This window comes from Notothenia rossii (genome assembly GCF_949606895.1).
Source record: "Notothenia rossii genome assembly, chromosome: 5".
NCBI classification, from domain to species: Eukaryota; Metazoa; Chordata; class Actinopteri; order Perciformes; family Nototheniidae; genus Notothenia; species Notothenia rossii.
The window spans coordinates 51,135,917-51,156,263 of NC_136903.1; the positions used below are offsets into that span (position 1 = coordinate 51,135,917).

A 20,347-nucleotide genomic window follows, 5' to 3' on the forward strand; every position below is an offset into this window, starting at 1 on the left:
AAAATCGCTTGTATCCATTATAGGCAGCATTACTATACCCACATGACAGCTCATTGTTACTTTGTAATTCTACTCCACTACAATTCAGAGGTTATCCTGGTATTTTTACTCCACTAAAATGTATTTTAGTTACTTTGCAGATTCTGATTAATGATGTGAAATATAAACAACCCTTGAATCAGACTTTAGTTACACCTGATTAAAATTCAGGGAAAGGTGATTGTCAAGTGCCAACAATCAGGAGAGATATTAGATAGTTGGTGCTTGAGAAGACTAAACATTTATCTGCAGATCTCTATAAAGTATATTAATTTCTCGTTATTCTCTCATAATAGTTCATTAAAAACTGTATATAATTGCTATTTTGCACATCCCTTTCAAGATTTCAAGATTTTCTAAGGTTTATTGACATATCATATACACAACTACGATGTAGTTATGCAATGAATGAAAAACTTGGGTCACAGGTTCCTCAACAGTGCATTACAAGACATCTATCAATATGTGTGTATACCTCCACCATTAAACTGTCAAATTCTGCACATTTCTTATACTATCTACATACAATGTATAATATCAGTTAAAATAAGTGCTTCAACATAGTTAACATTGCAGGAAAGCAATATATTAGACGTTAAGTACTTTGTCAGGCTTAATATTTATCTGTAGATAGATACCCCCAAAGCTTTTTTCTTATTTGACAGAAGACCTTAATCGAAAGTATTATTTAATGTGTTAATAAAGGTTAATTAGTTTGTCTGTTTTGCTCATCCTCATATTAATATCTTTGTACATCCAACACTAAACTGTATTATTGTAGAGATCACTTACAGTATCTTCTAGATTTTTTATATTCTATATTTCTATCATTGACCTCCTACTTTCCCCCTATGAAAATATGTACTCTTAATATCTTTCATCAAATAACATTATTCAACAAAAATAACATTATTCAACAAAAATAATTCAATAACGTGCTTTAACCACACACATGGTACACACAGCATACTAAATATAACTTTATATTATTAGTGTAGGACACTTATATATGTATAACATCTGAAGATATTTAGTTTTATTCATGTTTTTACATAATTTTACAGGATATTGCTATACTATTTCTCATGTTTTACTTCTACACATTAATATCTGATTTGTAAAACATCACAGTCAGAAAGGCATATCCGTCATTTAATGGTAAGCTATTGAAATTGTGATTCCATAGATGTGTCTCCCATCACCCAAATCGCCTTACTATTCTCTCAATTCAGTATTTACATTCTTATGTTCAAAGAAAATCAGTAATATTTTTTAAAACGTGCATTGCGGCTTAAACATCCAATCAGCGAGCTGAGGATCTTTTCTACGTCTGTTTCCGGTATTGTTCCTGTAATGAGAGTTCACATTTATGCTACATTGTCTCACCATCCATCATCTGTCCAGCCTCAATCTCCACATCTCTGATCACCTGGCCATCATCATGGACATCAACATCCCCGGCACAATAACCTACAGAAATCTCAAATCCATCTCACCTTCAGCAATCACTGCCTCCATTACCTGCTGCAAGATGTCTGTCTCCCCCCTCCACTTTCTGAAAACCCATCTGAACTTGTGGACTATTATAACAGCACCCTCTCCTTCTGTCTCAATGAACTGGCCCCCACAAAAACAAAAAATGTCCCTTTCATACACTCCGCCCCCTGGTATACCCCCGAACTCCGCCAAATGAAATCAAGGAAACGTCAACTTGAACGCCAACACAAGAAAACCACACTAACCGTCCATCTTCAAATCTACAAAGACTGTCTCCAGCAGTGCAGTAAAGCACTCAAAGCAGCCCAGTATCTACTACTACTCACAACTCATTCAGTCTGGCTCCAGCAACCCCAAGCGTCTCTTCTCCACCATCAGCAAAACTTCTCAAACCCTGTGACAACGCCACCTCGTCCTTCACCACCGAACAGTGCAACTCCTTCCTCTTGTTTTTCCAAACCAAAATCAGCAACATTTACAGCAATCTGACACCCTCATCAGCACCCCCCACCTCCCCTCCTGCTCCCCCCCCCCTTCACCTCACAGCCCCTATCCCACTTCTACCCTGTGACCCCCATGCAACTGTCCGACTTCATGACTGGAATCAACTCCACCTGCACACTTGACCCAATGCCCTCCAAATGTGTTAAAGAGAGTCTCCCTGCCATCTCCCAACTCATCGCCACCATCATTAACTACTGCAATAGCATCCTCTACGGCAGGGGTTCCCAACCCCCGGTCCGCGGACCGGTACCGGGGCCGCGGAGGTGTTACTGCCGGGCCGCGAAATAGCTGTGAGTTTATCGTAATATTTGTAGAATTATAAATATATAAAATATTTTCTAAAAAGAAATTCAATTTTTCTTTTAATTTTCGCACCTATACCAGTCATATTATTTCATCCCAAACATACAAAATAAATCAAAATTGGTTAGCATAAGGTCTCAGCCTCTCGTGCGCAGAGAAAGTCAATAGGAAGTGGAGCACACAGGAGACAACCGTTTAATCGCAGACTGTTATGTTTATGTGGGGAAATGGCAGTGCATACATTATTTGAGATATATTTAGAACTCGGACTTCATTTTAAGGACATTGCGGCCAGAGGTGTAGAGCTATTTTTTTTATTTGTAAAGCCTCCTTCACTTCATGAAATGGCTGCAGCATCAGGAGGCAGCCTCTGAGAAGTGCAGCACCAGCGCGTACACACCGCCTTCACTGTGTTCCCCACTGCAGGCTGCTACGTTTCAACCACACACACCTCTACAAACACACACATCGAACGGCCCGATTATTCCCCCTATTACCTGTTGTATGAAGGAAATGTCCGGTCACAAAGGCGCATGTTGTGTGTGTGTATGTGCTCTGCTCAGCTCCGCTGTGTGTTTGTATGTTCGGTGTGTTTGTGTGTGTCCAACAACGGCATTTGTTTTCAAATGACCATGAACAGTAATTTACGCACATCTGGCCAACTCCATAGGTATGTGGGTGTTCCCAAAATAAATTAGTTTAATCTTAATCTCGATGTAGTGCACCACAACGAACGCCCCGGTATGACGTTATTATGGCTGGCAAACAAGCCCAGGGGTCTCACTGACATTTCAGTTATATCAATATGTGTACAGTGGTCCTAATTTGTTTTAATTGTATCCTGGTTTTAAACTTTGTTGATATGTTTTGGATGCATATTGTACTATTATTTGTTCAGGCTGTTACATACAGGACTGTCTCAGAAAATTAGAATATTGTGATAAAGTTCTTTATTTTCTGTAATGCAATTAAAAAAACAAAAATGTCATACATTCTGGATTCATTACAAATCAACTGAAATATTGCAAGCCTTTTATTATTTTAATATTGCTGATTATGGCATACAGCTTAAGAAAACTCAAAAATCCTATCTCAAAAAATTAGAATAGTTCCTCAGACCAAGTAAAAAAAAAAGATTTATAACAGCAAAACACAATCAAACATTTGAAAATGTCCATTAATGCACTCAGTACTTGGTTGGGAATCCTTTTGCACGGATTACTGCATCAATGCGGCGTGGCATGGAGGCAATCAGCCTGTGGCATTGCTGAGGTGTTATGGATGCCCAGGATGCTTCAATAGCGGCCTTTAGCTCATTAGCATTGTTGGGTCTGGTGTCTTTCAGCTTCTTCTTCACAATACCCCACATATTCTCTATGGGGTTCAGGTCAGGGGAATTTGCAGGCCAATCGAGGACAGTAATGCCATGGTCAGTACACCAGTTACTGGTGGTTTTGGCACTGTGGGCAGGTGCCAGATCATGCTGGAAAATGAATTCCTCATCTCCATAGAGCTTTTCAGCAGACGGAAGCATGTAGTGCTCTAAAATCTCTTGGTACACAGCTGCATTTACTCTGGGCTTGATGAAACACAGTGGACCAACACCAGCAGCTGACATGGCTCCCCAAACCATCGCTGACTGTGGGAACTTCACACTGGATTTCAAGCAACTTGGATTTTGCTCCTCTCCAGCCTTTCTCCAGACTCTGGCGCCTTGACTTCCAAATGAAATACAAAACTTGCTTTCGTCTGAAAAGAGGACTTTGGACCACTGTGCAACTGTCCAGTGCTTCTTTTCCTTAGCCCAAGTCAGACGCCTCTTCCGTTGTCTTGAGTTCAGAAGTGGCTTGACCATGGGAATACGGCTATTGTAGCCCATTTCCCGGACACGTCTGTGAACAGTGACTTTTGATACCTGGACTCCAGCTTCAGTCCACTGTCTTTGAAGCTCCCCCAAATTCTGGAAGCGACTCTTCTTCACAATGCTGTTAAGGCTGCGGTCATCTCTCTTGGTTGTGCAGCGTTTCCTGCCACATTTCCCCCTTCCAACAGACTTTTTGTGGATGTGCTTTGAAACTGCACTCTGTGAACAGCTTGCTCTTTGAGAAATTTCTTTTTGTGTCTTACCCTCCTGATGGAGGGTGTCAATGACGGTCCTCTGGACAGCAGTCAGATCAGCAGTCTTCCCCATACTTGTGATTTAGTTTACTGAACCAAGCTGAGTGTTTTTCAAGGCTCAGGAAACCCTTGCAGGTGTTTCGAGTTAATTAGACGATTCAAGTGATTCGTTGAACACCCTACTAGTATACTTTTTCATGATATTCTAATATTTAGAGATAGGATATTTGAGTTTTCTTAAGCTGTATGCCATAATCAGCAATATTAAAATACTAAAAGGCTTGCAATATTTCAGTTGATTTGTAATGAATCCAGAATGTATGACATTTTTGTTTTTTTAATTGCATTACAGAAAATAAAGAACTTTATCACAATATTCTAATTTTCTGAGACAGTCCTGTACAATTAGCCACTGTTGCCACCTATATTAGGCTATATTATATATTATATGAATATTTATAAAGCGGTCCTAAAAAAATTTTTTAATTGTATCCTGGTTTTAAACGTTGTTAATATGTTTTGGATGCATATTGTTATTTCTTCAGGCTGTTAAATACAATTAGCCTCTGTTGCCACCTGCTGGTGAGTAAATATTCAAATCAGTTAAAATTGACAACCGGTCCGCAACTTTTTTTTAATGTATCTGCCGGTCCTTGGCACAATGAAGGTTGGGAACCCCTGCTCTACGGCATACCATCCAACCTCCTCAATAAACTCCAACATATCCAGAACTCTGCTGCCTGCCTCCTCACCCACAGCCGCTCCAGAGACCACATCACCCCCGTCCTCCAGAACCTCCACTGGCTCCCCGTCCGTCAAAGAATCCACTTCAAAGTCCTCCTGATTACTTACAAAGCCCTCAACAATCAGCCCCCCCCCCAACCTCACAGACCTGCTGCACCACCACACCCCTTCCCGCTGCCTCTGCTCATCAGAAGCCAACCTCCTATCCATCCCCACCCACACCAATCACCGGACCTGGGGAGACAGAGCCTTCTCTGTCGCTGCCCCCTCCCTCTGGAACTCACTCCCACAACCCATCAGAGACTGCACGGACCTCACCACCTTCAAAAAACTCACAAAAACTCACCTCTTCAATCTAGCTTTTAATGTGTGATTGTTTTTGTATTATTTTACTTTAACTTTAACTATATATTTATTTGTTGTTCCTTTCTTTTCTTTTCACTATATCTGCAATGCGTCTTTGAGCACCTGTAAAAGCGCTCACAAAATAAATCTATCATTATTATTATTATTAGTAAGAGAAAGTAGAGAAACATTCAAGTGAAATCTATGCAAACTAGACCTGGGACTTGTTTTCCACATACACATGAGATTTGGGGTTTCCAGCAGCCTCCATCAGCACAGAGGTCAGTCACACTTAAAGGGTTCTGTTCTTTCAATTGTTTAATTTTAAGAGGAACCCTTTGTTGTTTGAGTACGAAACATTTTCATTCACTTTGAATCCCTCATGCCAAATATTAATATTTTCTCTCCCCTTTTGATGGAAATGCATGTTAATGAATGTGTGTGAGGTGTATATATGATGGGATGTTCCGTTATTTTGAAGAAAGCCAATTTAACATTTGCTAGATGTGTCTTTTTGTTAAATAAAGGCTAGTATCCTGACATCTGGAATACTACAGAAAAGAGATCAAAGATACTGTTGACCGCCGGGGTTATAAGGGTGTGATTTATTTCCATGTTATAATTTAAGGTGAACAACTACTGCATCCAGCCATCAGGAGAGCAGCCAGCAGACAGCACCATGTTGAACAGTTTAGAAAGAGCTCTTTGAAAAAAGGCAGCATTTCCTTTATGATGCAATCTTAGTCACAAGCATTTTATTAAAATGCTTCAGTGTGTTTCTTACCTCTGTTGTGTAATTGGTTAGTTTAAACAAAGGATTATGGTATTCCTGATGCCTGATTATATTGTCTAACTTTGTTTTTGAATCAACTTGATTGATTTACTTTTGTAGAGGCCTTTAAAATACTGTAGCGACCCTGATAGGAGGCTGAGGGTGTCACTCAGGCATCCCCCGTCTCTTGGCCAATCACAGAGCTGCACAGGATGCTGGTCTAGGTGCGGGCCTGTGGTTGGGGGGGGGGGGGACGGGGGAGGTTGTGACGTAGACACTGGTAAAAATAGGTGTGTGGGTGGAGAGAGGGAGTGTGTAAGGTGTAAACCCCAAGCTGTACCTATTCCTGAATCTGTGATCCTAAGAAATAAGAGTTATTCAAGCCTAATAACTAGAAGCCTGTTTCCGACTCCATCTGTGAATGTTACAATACTTTCCCCCAATGACCCGTACTTTTTTTGCCTATTGTTGTGGCTTTGGAGTTTTCCACGTGTCCCAGAACCGACAGAACTGGTCTGCTGTGTTTTAAATGGAGCACTTCATTGTTGTGGGGGAATTTACTTTGTTCAATGGTCTCTGTGTCTTTTTTCTGCCCGGCGTCTACCTCCCTCTCTCTGTCAGTGTGTCTATCTGACAAACTGTGCTATGTATACAGTGTATCTTCCTGGTGAAATACTTTGGGTTGTTATCTCTTTTACCAGACTGAATCTTGTTCTAAAGATTATGAACCTGTACTTGTTTGCTCAGCTGGAAGTAGTACACCCTGGGGTGTGCTTTATTTTTGTTTCTTTAATGTGAACATCTGTTTCAGGTAGTATACATTGATCCAAAAAACACACCAACTACTGCTTATAATAGATATAAGAGAGAAAAATAATAATCAGACACAATATCTGAAGTATAATTCAGATGTTTCAGAAATAAAGAGCCGTCATTACACTTTGGGGACTTCATCCACACAATACCAGCAAAACTGAGCAGACTTCTTTGTTTAATAATACTTTTATCCATGAGCTGTACCTAAAAAACTAAATCTCAAGTAACTACTGAATTGAAGCAGAGGGAGATGGGTTAAATAAATCCCAATCATTGCATGGGCTACAGCAGATAAGCCACGCCAAGGTCAGAGACAAACAGCACAGCCTTGACTGAGCAACACGTTCTGTTTCATTCAACAACATTTGAAAATAAAAAATACGTTTTAGGGGCCATGAGTCTTATTCGTTTTGTTGGCATTGACAGAATGAAGTAAAAGAGTAAAAAATAAATAGAATAGTATCGTGCATGGCATTCAGTCACAGCAGCCTTTTGCTTTGTAGAAAGAATAAAAAGTACTGTCATTGAAAAGTAAACATGTTTTTGCTTTACTGCACTTTGTACAGGGTGTACTGGGGGAGAGTGGGTAAGATGAGCAGTGGGTAAGTTGACCCACCCCCTTTTCTAGGGAACTGTGCTCATTTGTTGTCATGTGACCATCAATTCAGGAAACACCCATGACTTCTATTTAGCTGTGGTGGAGAGAAGCACATGGTAAAGTGGTACATGTAAACTTTCAACATGTGACATGTAATTACTGTTATGTCAATGAGAATGTATCCAGCTCTGAAAATATGTATCATACATGTTGGTTATTTAGCAAGGTGTGAAGCCATGTCAATCATTTAGTTTAAGATTAGCATGAATGACTAAGCTAGCCATTTATTCTCCAAAGTGAAGTCTCTGTAGTAACATAAGTAAAAATGGTCTCATCTCGCCCCACTCTCCCCTACTGCATTTCGATCAGGAGAGACTTAGGCCCCGGCCACACGAGGACGCATACGGCTAAACGCATAAGATTAACGCAAACGCAATCGCAAAAAAGCTTCCGTCCACACGCAATGTTCACCGGATAGTAGGCTTGTTTGAGACAAGCGAGACCTGCGCAATTTCGATCAACGTCTTGCTAGTGCGTTGCATGATGGTTAGTCATTTTGTCCGACTTGCTCTGGAGGCTCGCCTACATGAGACGTTGAAATCTCGCGGGACAAAGACGCCCGCAGCCTTGAGAGCGAGGCGCGGCGGGGCGGCGCAGTTCCCCTCTCCTTTCCCATCAAGCGAAATGCTTGATGGCAAACGACTCGCTGGTATCTCGAGCTGAGCGCTCATTGGTGGTTTTTACCACGTGCTGCTGATGAAGCTCTCCAATTTGCTCGGCAAAAGTTTGTTGTTGTTTTGTGTCAGTTTTACATCGCCCCCTCCATTAACATTTTTCATAATTGTTCCACAATGTTTATCATCATGAAATTAATATCTATATATGTTATACTATACTTGCACTGCTTACCGTTTTCATACTTTATATATCTTAGCATATTCATACACACTGTTCATACTGCTCACAGGCTGCTGTGTGTAGTGCATTCATACCCCTCACTGTTTATTCATCATTCAATTAATTCTATATTTTATTCTGTAGATTGTGTACATTACTTTTCACTTTACTGCTTGTTGCACTTCTGGTTGGAAGCTAAACTGCATTTCGTTGTCTCAGTACCTGTAATATGTGCAATAACAATAAAGTTGAATCTAATCTTGAGCAGGAACAAATGTATTTACTTAGTACATATCTGACATTAACGATTAAACACATGTGTGCATTCTTTATAAATGCAAATCGAGTCAAGCCGACTCCGGAGGTGGCGGTATGCACCTTAAAGTTGTTTTCAATCCGCCAAAAACCGAGAGAAGAAGAAGAAAAAGACGAAGAAGAAGAAGAAGAAAAAGAAGAAGCCGACTCGGAGCTGTCCGACTTTGGCGAGCTTTTTGAGACCTCCCCCGGCTGCGATCGGCTATTCTCGTCTACTTTCGAGGCGAGCCGCAACGCGTCTCAAACAAGCCTACCCATATGGCGCTGAGCCTACCGTCTGTCCCACACGAGACAGCTCCGTTTAGCTCCAACCGCTGGAGAAGCTGCAGTACATATGCAGGAGCCTGTACGGTGGGGGCCGAGGGAACCGGGCAGAGTTTTTCGCCAGTCAACGTGTGTTAAAGTTGAAATCTTCCGGACAAAATTATGAAAGTGCCGGTCAAAGGTCTTCTTTGTTATTTATTGAGCTTTAAAACAAATGAATAACGAATCTATATAATATAATAATATAATACATGGAGCCTCTCTTTTTCCTTCCTCTCTTCGGACAGCGTCAGTGTCTCAAGCAGCAGCTGATCCAGTAATGATTGACCCGGGCGACAGTAAAAATAAACATATTTATAACTAGTTTAGGTAGTTTGAGAGGTAATTAAAATAGCTAAGGGTGATGATCTGACTTGAAGTGTGTGTTTTGTATGGGCTCAGAACAGTCTCATAATACACCCATGCACACAAAAGGATTCACACTTGTATTTCATGATCCACAAAAGGAGTCACACTTGTGTTTTTCAATGCACACACAAATGTGATCCGTTTCATATACATGTAAATACAATAAGAATACAGAAAAAAGTTTTACATGTGTATTTTTGATCCACACATATTTGTTTTCCGTTTAAATCCCCTGAACCTGCAAACACAAACCGCTTTCTGTACACGGATCGCTGTGCATTCGTGTGTGGGTTTTTTGAGACTCCCCTGATGGTGAGCCGATTCGTACTTGTAATTTTTTCTATCTATAGCCAATCAGATGTCTCCTCAATTCTAAGCCAATCACATGAGCGCGCCCCCACGAGGGTAGATTTCTTGCATTCATGACGTAGCGCTCATGTACATGTTCATGTACGCATTTTGCGCAGTCCGGAGCTGACAGGTCCATGGAGCCTGCCTGCAGGCGCTAATCTCAGGACACCTCCACTCTCAGTTTTCGAAAAGGAAATGCACGCAAATACAAGCCTTTATATTATTAAGGTACAGTGCCTCTTTCCGAACCATTAATGAATGCTTGTGTACACAAAAACGGCAGGCAAAACCGTTTTAAATGTGTGTTTCCTGTATGGCGAATACAGCTGCTTTATTTATGTCTGCATGAAGTTGGTGTGAGTGTGGAGGGAGCAGTTACAGGTTAACTTAGCCTAATCGATCAGTGCACTACGAAGCCAGTGCTAGACAGTGAACTGTCAACGGGGGGGAGCCCCGCCGGTCATTATCGGCCGATATTCACTCTAAATAGTTTGATCGATCGGTGCTCTCTATAAAGGCCGATCAGGAGAGCTGGATCTGATCGATATGGACATAAACGCGAGTGAAGTATAACCGGACGCGAGAGAGAGATCAGATCAGCTGCTGGGTCTGACGGAGACACGCAGCTCTGCATGATCACCTGATGCTCCGCCCTCTGTTTAGCGAGCTGACCGGACAGCGCAAAATGTGTATATGAAGTGTCATGAACGTGAACTCATGTGATTGGCTTAGACTGGAGGAGACATCTGATTGGCTATAGATGAGAGAAATTACAAGTACGAATCGGGTGACCGTCAGGGGAGTCTCAAAAAACACACACACGAATGCACAGCGATCCATGCACAGAAAGCGGTTTGTGTTTGCAGGTTCAAAGGTTTTCAACGGAAAACCAATATGTGTGGATCAAAAATACATATGTAAAACTTTTTCCTTTGTTTGGATTTTATTTACATGTATATGAAACGGAACACATTTGTGTGTGCATTGAAAAACACAAGTGTGGATCCGGAAATACAATTGTGAATCCTTTTGTGGATCATGAAATACAAGTGTGGGTCCTTCGGTGTGCATGTGTGTATTATGAGACTGTTCTGAGCCCATAGTTTTGCGCCGTTCACCGCTACATCACAGCGGGAGGAGCTGCAGGTGAGCAGAGCTGCGTGTCTCGGTCCTGTCAGATTAAACTTCACTCGCGTTTATGTCCATATCGAGAGAAAGATAAATAATCTGAATTCAGTGTGCAGTTTACTTTGACACGGGGGTGAGCAGCAGAGGTGGAGAGAGGCGGGGCTATTGCGTCATCATTATCAGAAAATGAGCGTATAGGGCGCACACACGGAGCCGTTGGACCCCCCAGAGCGTTGCGTATGCCGTTCTATCCACCTTGGGACCCGTTATCGTTTCCGCAGTTGTTTACTCTGTAGTGATGGCAAAATGAAGCTTTGAATGAAGCGTCGAACCACTTGGACAATTGTGTCGGAAATAGGTTCATTTCTCGAAGCTTCAGTTACAGCGACCTCTCCTGGCGAAGTGCAAGGCTGCAGTGGGTTTAACGTATCTTTGCCTTGAAAAATATTCGATGCACACACACACTAAAACTAAATATCATGTTCTATTTGCAATTTAAGATTGATAATTGTGTGTATTGGGTTATTGAGAAGAGACTAGAGGGTGCTGGACATGTTTTTGGGCGGAGAGGGCCTTTTATCAGTTATTAAGGTATTCAAGTTGAAAAGCAATGATTAAAAGTTTAACTATTCCAGGCATTGAACCAGGACATCGCCGCAGCCTGGTCGCCGGCTCTATCCACTGGACTATCTATTCCTTAGACGATTGAAGTGTTTTTATATTACTCATTGTCTTTTTGTTCACAACTTCTCCACAATTCGTAGTGTTTCACGAGCCAGAACGACCTATTTTTCTTCCTGGCTTGCTCTATAATGATCCAATTAAAATGCAATACCAACAACAACTCAACAGCAACAACGCAAACTACGACAACAAGAAACACATTGCGCATTGATTAGAGCGGTTATAAAGTGTTGAAGCGCTCAAATTTGAACCTGTTTCAACCTGTCACCTGTCAGAATCGTTACGGCAAACCAGTGAGTTGATTCGTTCAGGAAATGAAGCAGTTGCTGGTTCAGACTTCACATGTCACGTGATTTGAAGTAGTTGCTGCTTCGGACGTCATATGTCACGTGATTTGAAGCAAGCTTCGAAGCAGTGCTTCTATGGAATGGGGAGTCCAGGGTTGAAGCTCCATTCGAAGCTTCAGTGTCAACTGCCATCACTAGTTTACTGTCATATTCGGTCGTCCTCGTGTGGCCGAACGGTCTATATGACACTAAACAGTAACGCAAACGACCGTTTTCGTCCTCGTGTGGCCGGGGCTTTAGTTTGTTAGTTTGATAGCATCTGTATTGCTGTATGAACAAGGGGTAATATACACTTTGGAGATTAGACCCCATCATACTGTGGTGGATTTAGGGGGAGGAGAAGCCGACTAGGAAAAGAGAACCCCCGGGGTCTAGACCCTGGTGGTGGTGAAGTGCTGAAGGGAAATTAAAATCCTTAGTGATGTGGGTTCTTCTGGGCTAGGCCTGGCCCTGGATCTGATGAAGAGGGTGAAGGAGGGTTGCATCGATTCTCTTGAACGATGCTGGCAGGGGAGAAAAAGAGCAGATTTAAACATTTGCTGGATGTGCTGTGAATGGCTTGTGGGGGACAAGGCGGGACCGATTGGTTTAGCTGGGGGTATGATGCACCCTTGCTTTTAGAAAGAAAGGGCGAGTGAGTGAGAGAGAATTTGTGAATGAGAGCGTGCGAAACAGTCTTCCTGTAAGAACTTGCGCTGAGCTTCATTGGATACTGTATCTTGCACATTTGACTTTGGTTTTCAAGCAGAGTGAATACTTTTCACACCCTTTGTCCCATCTGTCTACTACCAAACATGTGACCCCGCCCCCTGCAGTCAACATGTAGAAGTGTCCATGGGCAAGATACTGAACCCTAAATGGCTCCCGTCAGCACGCTTAAATAACAGCTGAATAACGTGTAATGTAATGTACAAAATATGTTCAAAAATTCAAAAAGAGGCGACAGGAACTGAAGAGAAGGAGACAGGGAGCATCTGGATTTGTGCGTAAACAGGAACTTCGTTGTTTACCATGGATGCCGGAGACCCATCAGCTCCCAGGTGAGCCACAAATACAGCCAACATGCACACAGTGGAGAGATCAGCCACCCCTCTGATATATGAGAGAGCAGGAAGCAACACGCTACAGCATACACTTCTCTCACTTGTGTGATACTGGCAGACCTGGAGGTGAAGGATGAACCAAGTTGTTTGAGGTCATCCTGAAGGATCCCAGCAGCCCCGGGAACACGGCCTGTGGTAGAACTCAGAAGAGGCTGGAGGCTGCTGAAGAGAGGAGGAAGGTGAGCAGATACAGTCATCACAGCATCTGATTAATCAGCATCGCCGCTGAAGCTCATAGACCTTCATTCTTTCTTTCTCAGAGGACGTTCATCTGTACGCTGTTTTGTACTGATAATACAAGAGGTAAGATGTGTTTTCTTTACACACATTTATGCTTTAAATTCACTATTTACATTTGTAAATGTTATTTACACAATGATAGTGATATAAGAAATACTAATGCTATGTAAACCTATTATATTACTTTCTGATTATTGTTCTATTTGCATCTTTATTATGGCCTTCACATTCTTACTTGATCTTCAACTACTTCTGATGTATTTTTGGAGAATATTTACTTTTGATAAAAATAGGTATGATATTTTAGCTAAATAAATGAGTTAACAATATTTTGACCAGCTCTTCTCTTCTCTCATCTGGAACAGAGCAGTGAGATAAAGTGCTTGGATAGACTAGGTAGTCTCATAAATACTAACAGTAGTTAATAGTGTCCTCTGCACTGGGGATCCTCGGGACATGTCTCCACCTCCTATCATTTTGTATCATTGCACAAATAAATGTTATAAAAGAGCACACTTTGTGAAAAGATGTTTTTACACAAGAGAACATGTACGATCCGAGAACAGTTTGTGTGTTTACACTGGTTGGGTGGTGAATTCAAAGTGGTGGAATTTGGACATGACACATTTTAAGTAAACATTGAAAAGAAAATAGAATAGCACACATAGTTCCAGCTTTGCAGAAGAGGGGCACAGGCAATAGTTGTCAAAAAAAGGATTGTTAGCTAAAAATAATTTTCCTTTAGCCAACTGATTCTAAAATGACCCACACATGTGCAAGCACTGATTATAAACTTGACAAAGTTCTTGAAAAAGTGTCTTCTTGTCCAATTAGTCATTCTGTCTCTGAGGACATGAGGTCATGTTTGCAACATTGAAAAGTGAAGCCACTCTCCACTGTTGCTGACATATAGTTGCATGCATTGGCTGTGCAATACACTAGTTGTTTTTGTCATCTGAAAATAGTTAAAGTAATATTACTGTCCGTCAGTGGCTCAGTTAGTAGGGGATTGGACTGGGAGTAGACCCAAATATGGAGTGTGGACAGCTACTTGGAGAGGTTCACCTCCTGGGCCCTGCCGTGGTGCCCTTGAGCAAGGCCCCCACTCCCCATTGCTCCCCTGCAATGTACAATAGCTGCCAACGGTTAAATGCAGAAGTCCAAAGTGTGCTGTGTGCATGTATGTGTGAACATTAAAGAGGGTTGCATCCTCCAATTCTTAAAGAAGTAACAGTATCTGTTCTGTTCTGATTTGTAAACACATCATTTGAAATACATAGGTAGATCATTGAAATGATATGGCAGGGCTGACAGTGGAGGGATCCACACAGAAGCAACTGAAGCATTGACTTTAATTCAATGTATTATATCAACACATTTCACATAACTATTAGGTTAGTTGAAAGCAACAATGTTGAGCTGAACCTAATTTAAACCGGATATTATTGCTTTTAACTAACTTATTACAGTAATGTGTCATCTGTTGACATTGTTGACAGATTTAAGTGGCCGTGACAGTCCTCACCTAACTCTATGAAATGTACCATTGCTAAATAGATGTGTAATTGGCTCCAGTTTGGTTTAATGCCAAGTAAGTATTTATCAGAAATGTCTCACAAGACATCCGAAACCAGACTTGATGCATGCTGAACTTATGACCTCTCGATTTTGAGAATGCCTAAGTTTCCTTTCAAACGTTCAGAATGGGGGGGCTTTGTGCTTTTGACACCTTGACGGTTACAGTCGCGGCGGAGCCAGATGGCGAGAGAACGATGCACACAGGAAGAGAGTGAGCTGTGTACAGACATTATGATGTATGTTCTAACATCCGGGAGCATCAGTTCTTAGTGATAGAAGTTGACAGTTTTAAAATGTTTAATACTGAAAAGAAATCAAATAAAAAAATAACGTTTCTTGTTTTCAATTGACTTAAAATAAGTATATTCTCACATGTGACATTGTTTTAGCATGCTGTTTTCACAGTTATTGTTGTATTCATGTTTTGTTCAAATTGATTATCATTCCTATAATCTTCATTTGTTTAATTTATATTTTATATTTGTAATTGTTAATGAGTCAAAGCTGAAACTATGTAAACTCCCTCTTGCTCAAAGACAGAAATGGGCAAACCACCTGAATAGAGGGAGGAGGGGGGAAGGTTATAAAAGATGTTGTGAAGAAAATAGCGGCCTTCTTCGGGTCCTTGGCTTTTTGCGACTTGTTTTAGACCTTTTTGGGTTTGACCTTATGCCTGACTTAAACTTTTGTATTTTCTTGTATATTTTTGGGATCTTTTAATCCTCTATTTTTGTGAAAACCAATAAACCGGTTTGTCCTTTGTACATCTTGACCCAATTCCTGGTCTCCCTGGTGGTCTCTGAAGGTATCTGCTTGGTCTTGGAGTAGGTAAGAACACCCTTCCTTGGAAAAGGCTGACAGTAGTTCATCATTTGAATTTCCAATTGTATGGGAAGTAGAAACCATACTTAGGATAAGCTGTTATTTCGTATTGGTGACTGTGGCTGATTTGGTTTTGATTGATGCTGAAATAGGATCTGTGCTTTGCTGGTATTATGATATCACACCTGTGATATCTGTGTGTTTGACTTTGGCTTATGCTCAGGTTTTAAATCATTAAAATGGGCATAATTACATTTCAAAAAGGGGGTTAGGGATTGTGGGTCCTGAAACGGCCCTAAACCGGGTGGTCTCTGCACCGTTTTGATACTGCTGGAACCAGCCCAGCTGTGAGTGGCCTCCCTAAACAGATTACAGGGTCTTGTAGAGTTTGGGGGGTTCGTTCTAGGTCGGAGGAATTAGGACAGCCGTTTTCCGTTGCCGTATCAGCATTGGAGCTCGGTATCGGACACGACTTAGATATATGGTTATATCGAAGTTAGATATTTTTCAACATAATACACTTAATTAATGTCAACGTTTCAATTTTTTCAGTGAATAAAAAGGTAAATAAAAAAAGGTAGACAACAGACTGATATCCATTTTCTTATCTCAGTATGAAGGAAAGCATAATTCCCAACATGCTAAAATACTGTACTGTGGTAGAAAACAAAGTCTGAGGAAATATTTGTGTTATTCAAATAATCTTAAACAGGTCCACACCCTGAGGAAGTTAAGGCATCTTCCATAGTTGAATGTATTGAGCCTGTAGTAGCCTTGTTGTGCAGCTGTGTAACCTTGGCACTGTGTGGCACAGACAACACATTCATTGTGAATCCCTGAGCTTCAGCAATGGAGCAGACAGGAGTCCTCCAGCTCACCCTCTAAGACTGCAGTCAGGAGCTGTCCAGTTTTCTTCAGGGCCTGCATGCTCACAGGCTACACTTACCTTAACATTAAACATAACAACTTAATTTACACTAGCTTAAAATGTGTGAAATTACGAAATGAAAAACACAATCTACTGCGTGTTTGGTTTGTCCTATCTGGGCCACTGTAGAAACCTGACATTGCAACATGGAAGTAAAGAGGAACCCCTCCCTTTGAATATTTTCGGTGGGTCATTTGCACAAAAACACAATGATTCTTGGTGCAGCTGTGTAACCTTGACACTGTGTGCCGCAGAAAACACATTTTCATTGTTAATTCCTTAACTTCATAACTTGAAAAGACATGAGTCCTCCCAAAGACGTGTTAAGAAGTATCTCTTCTATAGAAGTCTCTCTCAACCCTGTAAGCCAGGTGATGAGCCTCACATCCTGCTGAGTAGGTTTGCTGAATGTACAGTATTTACCAGGCTTATTGTACATTAAGTTCAATTCCAGACACTGTTGAGACTTTAAATGAGTGGCAGCCCGCCTCTTCATCTAAAAGCAAGAGTTACCCTCATGATGTGTTTATGAAAAGCTCTTATCTGGCTCTAAAGGAACACGGTGTCCTCCATCCGGCTTTCAGATCTGCTGTTGCCTAGTCTTCTACAACAGTATCCCCTCAGAATCTTTTTTAATGTCAAAATCGGAGGAAAAAATTGAAATCTGTCCTAGTATATTGGTCTAATTTGTAGTCAGAGCATGTCTTGAGATAAGACATAATAACTTAATAAGTAAAAAAGCAGTGAGATATGCGATCCTGTTTTTAGACAATGCATCAAAGACTCTTTAAAACATGTTCATCTGCTGTGGCATCTGTGAAAGATGGATCATCTTGTTTCAAGAAATACTCACTTTATTTAACCAATTTTTATTGGAGAATCACACTTTGGAGCATTTGTGGCTTATTTTGTAACACATGTCCTGATTCTGGTAAAGTATAGTTCAGAATACATTTCCCCTACTAATTACAATATCTAATTTATCTAAATATCCCATCTTACTTCAAGAAACCTTACCAAGCTATTTGCCCTTCTGTTGGCATATTTTCTTACTCATTACAAGGAAAAAACACCTTGATTTGATTATACTTTGACTTGATTTTGGAGCAGCAATATAAAAGATGATTGGAACACAATTTCACCTGGCACTAGGAAGTGTGCATTGGGTTGGCAGCAGGGCCACAGGTATGCAACGCTGAACAGATTGTGCAGAACAAGTAAACGACTCCTCTGTGATCTGAAGAGAATCAGTGACTAGGCAGCAGATGAGCGGATGGGCGTGGGGGAGGGACTGTGCTGAAACCTCTGTGGTTTTATTTCAAAACCGCTCAAGCTATTAAGAGGCTTTTGAAATGTGAACCGCTGCAGATGTATCACGGTTATTTTGGGTTACCCTGCAGTTAACGTCTTATTAGTTGTGTCAATAAAGGAGATTCAGTTCATTTTGGGTCTACATTTTGTTGTTTTGGGGCTTTTTATGAATCTCCAACACCAACTGTCATCAGCAGCTCTGTCTCCTCAGGGGACAGGCAGGGGACGGGTCAGGCTGAGACAAAACACACGTCTCAAAACAGAAACATTACCAGGAGCATCACGGCTGCCTGAGATACTGAGTTTCTAAATCTTAACATTGTGTTTCTGGAAGAGCTCAGGGGTCCACCCTGTTTCTGGCCTTCAGAGATAAAAACAACAAAACGTTGTGCCTTTAAGTTTTAAGTTTCGTGTTCCTCAGAAGTCCCACCTCCTGTTTTACTAAGTCATTAAGTTTCATTTTGAATCATGTGCTTGTGACATTTGATCACTTTTTTCCCAGGAAGAACAGGCTGTGAGGGTTCACAGGAACACACAGCTTCAAGCTGAACATGGTTTCTACACACTGGCAGTTTGGACACTTTTTCAGGGTGTCAAAGTTTGCCTGTTTCCTGTTTTGTATTCTCCAACATCATCTTGCAGTGCACTTTTTACGACCCAACGTAGTATACTACTTATCTATCTCATTTTTGTTTAACCACACACATTTGGAAAAGCAGATACATGTTCTGATGTGTCAAAGGTACAGCTGGAATCAACTCTGAACCTGAGCCATAAAAAGCCTAGGTTTGGTGTATCTTGAAAATGTGTTGGGCAATATGTCTCTAATTGTTAAAAAAATTCAAAAACTGCTTCAGTAAAGCAGCTTAACTGAAAAATATGTAAATGTATAATAGTGGCCCGATGTTTGTACGTTAAAGATCCTGGGTCCCAAACAGCTGAGGCCATGGAGAAATGTAAAGCTCTGAACAACAGGTTAAAGTTGCTACGGCAACAACAGGGAACACAACGCACAGCATTAAATACACTGTGTCTGAACTACCACTGCTACAATGTTTGCTATCTTTCTATAAAGGGACAGGTTGTAGGATTAAGCGGAACCCTAATGGCTCCGCCTCTCCCTAACCAGACTGCAGCAAAGAGTCACTGAGAGCAACGGTTTGGTTTCTCTGTTCTGGGCTCCTGTCAAAACGAGACAGTGCAGCATGGAAGTAAAGAGGAACCCCTTCATTTCAACAAAAGCACAATGATTCATCATTTCACATGATTATACAGTAATACAAAGTTCCATGTAACACATGAAGTCCATTGTAGTAGATAAATGCTGCATATGCTAATAGAAATGTGCTTGGATGCCAACTAACAAATATTGGATTTGAACATGCTGATGTGCATCATTCAACAGTTGGCATATCAGAATCAGAATCAGGTGTATTGCCAGGCCCGTTTACACAAACAAAGAATTTGCTTTGGTATCTGGTGGTGCTAACATAAACAATCTAAGAAAATACGGGGGTTTTTGTACCTTATTAGCAACCCAGTTATGTTATAATTATGCATAAGGATGTGCAGGCAGTAAAAATGCTAACATGCTAACATTTAACATTAAAGTGTGACTGTCAGTCAGTGGGATTCGTCCTGGCATCATGGATGTCTGTGCCAATGTTAGGCCATCTACTTTCTTTCAATCCTTTTTTCCCTGTCAGAGAAAATAGGGAATGTTAGGTGTTGTGTTTCCTGCTTTTTAATCCCTTTTCAAGGATCCTTTTCTCACCAACACCATCACATAATCATTGTAATGTATAGTTAATGATTTATTTGTCATTCAACTGATATTTGAATGGAACCAAGCCATGGAAGAACAAACCACTCTTTGTGTGTCTGAATGTTGTCCTGTGTTAGCCTATTTGCCAGTGCCAAAGACACATTTCCATTTATGTAAATGTAATGGACAATAAAGTAATCTGAATCTGAATTTCAGAGCAGAGAAGTAACTAAGTACATTTACTCAAGTACTGTTTTTAAGTACAATTTTGAGTACTTGAGTATTTTCATTTTATGCTATACTCCACTGCAGTTCAGAGGTAAATTGTGAATATAAAACACATCATATGTATTATTCTGAAATGGACCAATCTGCATATATGTTTATGCTAATACTTTTCTACTTTTACTTGAGTAACATTTGCAATGCACAACTTTTACTTGTAGTATTCCTACCCTCTGGTACTTCTA

General features: G+C 40.9%; 1 protein-coding gene and 1 long non-coding RNA gene across 2 annotated transcripts in view; one reads left to right on the forward strand and one right to left on the reverse strand.

The window, feature by feature from the left end:
* The window catches only part of LOC307039104, a 514,347-nt gene that overhangs the window by 241,289 nt on the left and 252,711 nt on the right, over window positions 1-20,347 (reverse strand). The gene's annotated exons all lie outside the window — the stretch shown is intronic.
* Window positions 1-20,347, forward strand: part of LOC307038731 (E3 SUMO-protein ligase ZBED1-like) — a 236,827-nt gene that overhangs the window by 23,750 nt on the left and 192,730 nt on the right. The gene's annotated exons all lie outside the window — the stretch shown is intronic.